Source organism: Dipteris shenzhenensis, chromosome 18 (assembly GCF_047967505.1).
Source record: "Dipteris shenzhenensis isolate YYH24624 ecotype China chromosome 18, Dip_SZ_1.0, whole genome shotgun sequence".
Taxonomy (NCBI): Eukaryota; Viridiplantae; Streptophyta; class Polypodiopsida; order Gleicheniales; family Dipteridaceae; genus Dipteris; species Dipteris shenzhenensis.
In genome coordinates this window covers 29897178-29899452 of record NC_141613.1, presented here as the reverse complement: position 1 = coordinate 29899452, position 2275 = coordinate 29897178, and the positions used below count along the sequence as shown (strand labels likewise).

The following is a 2275-nucleotide window of genomic DNA, read 5'->3' as shown; positions in this document are numbered from 1 at the left end:
GCAAACTGTAGCAGATATGGTACATTAAAAGAGCAGGCATTTAATAATAGCTAAAGAGAAGGAATTTTCAAGTGACTAAATAGTTATAAGGAATAGCGCGAGTCAATATAAGTTACAAGCAAAGGTTCTTACAAAATCAATGCCTAGATGACTGCCTAAGGATAGATTTCGAGGGGCTACGTTTGTCGCTAGTGCAGGCAGCGGGCTCCAGCATCACCAGAGCTCTTTCCTGGCGCCGGAATGTCTATAAGCTTGCTTATAAACATAAGTTTATAATCTGTACTGGCATGTGGGAGAATTGGCCAGGCTAGCAACTGCTTCAATAGCCACCTCATTAGCTGTGTTAGTAGCACATGCGTATGTCGGGCTTTGGGTAATCAAGTCAGCTAGGGAAGGGGCCAGGTCTGCTGCAAAGATCCAGTTGGCCACCTTATAGATCAATGGGGATTACACCATAAAAAGGCCCATTCCCCCTTGTTCTAGTAATCAACTCTTCACTGAGCCTCGAAAAGTATGTCCAGGAGGAGCAGTCTGTCACTCTCCACATTGTACTCACATAGGGAGTAGGAGGGGAGGAGCAGTCTTTCCCTCTCCACTTCATATTTGGAAGACTCCAGCCTTCACTACATTTGTATACAGTCCAACCATATGCCAATGGAGCTAGTTGCACCCAATGTTGCTCTCTTGCACGATCACTCATGAGCACTTGCTACATTTCTCTTTTGGTTCAGTTACATTTCCTTGATCAGTTTATTAACCATGCAAACTGGCGAGGAGAATAAGGTAGCTTACTTGTCTGTTTCATCATCTAGAAGGTCTTGTCATTTGCCATGAGTCCCGATCCATGTCTTTGGTCTTATACCTTCCTTGGAGTAAAGAAAGCCTAGATAAGGCAAAGTGGGAAAAAGGTCACATCATATCTACATTGTTCCAATTGTTTTTGAATGTTTATACATTTCAACGAGCAGCTATAAATCTTTCCTGCACAATTGCTCATGATTATTTCTGCAAATAATTCCCGGAGAGCAATATGAGCCTCTCTCTCTCTCTCTCTCTCTCTCTCTCTCTCTCTCTCTCTTCCCGTTCTTCAATTCTTTCCTATTCCCACTCTTACAAAATACCTAGACTATGAAACTTGCAGAAGCTGACCTTACTATTCTTTACGAAATTCGCAGACAAGGCTGCTCGACACATAGTAGCACGTCAAAAGTTTGTTTGTCCAACAAAGGCACATATCAAGCACTCACTTGATGTTGAGAACATTCAAAATCATGATGCCTACTTGCGCATGTTTTCATTAGGACCTCGAATGCTCTCCTTTTGAATCTCGAAGACCTCCACGAGCTTGCAAGGCTTAAACTCTCTAAGGTCCTTGAATCTAGGAGCATATCTGTGTCTTGTTATGGAGTCTTGCTATGCAATGAATGCATATGATAGCTTGCTTGTTCGTCCTTGGAGACTCATGTTGAAAAGAGCTCTGGACACCGCACTAACCCCACACCAAAAAAACGAATACGGTACCTTTGGAGGTCAGCCATCGAGGACTTAGTACATCAATCGATGAAAGTCAATATATTGTACCGATCTACACCAAAATTACAACACAACATAGCTAATATAAAGGTGTCCACAAATTAGAACACAGCACAGCTTGTACAACTTGTATAAAAGAAACAAAAGCCTGTTCCTCTCTCTGCCCCCATCGGTTCCTTATAGCCTGTGCCTGTGCCGCGAGGTTACTGAATCATTATCGTCTCAATCAATCAAGGAAGCAGATATAGTGCCCAATTCTCAGCTCCGGGAAGGAGACTGCGACACTTGCACCCTTCCAACTCGCCGAGTGACGGGCGTTATGAAACATTTATGTGGACGGGAGAAATCAATTTGGTTCTCAAAGAGAACAGGTAATTTGTTGTCCAAATGCAGCAATCTCTACACAATTGGTTTATATTACAAACATGAACCAATAATTGCATCAATCCATTGTCGTCTAGTCCGGTTAGGATATCTGGCTTTCACCCAGACGACCCGGGTTCAAATCCCGGCAATGGAAATTTCCCTCTCTTTAGGTGCTTTTAGCAAATTTATTTTTTGAGACTTTATGTGGCTTTTAGCATTGGGGGCGAACTTGACATTTATTTTCTAACTGTCATTAACAACTACCCTCCAAAGCTCGCGCCATGGGGCTTTGTGGTGCTGATAATTCCGAGTGTGAGTTGTGCAATGCTCGCTTCAACTCATACCTCTTCTCCTCGAACATTGGTTGCCTTTTTCT

At 42.9% G+C, this 2275-nt stretch overlaps 1 non-coding gene across 1 annotated transcript; it reads left to right on the top strand.

Moving 5' to 3' along the window:
* Positions 1–1979: 1979 nt before the first annotated feature.
* TRNAE-UUC (transfer RNA glutamic acid (anticodon UUC)) lies at positions 1980–2053 on the top strand. The gene has a single exon. It is a non-coding gene; the product is annotated as a tRNA-Glu (tRNA).
* The last annotated feature ends 222 nt before the right edge of the window (positions 2054–2275 follow it).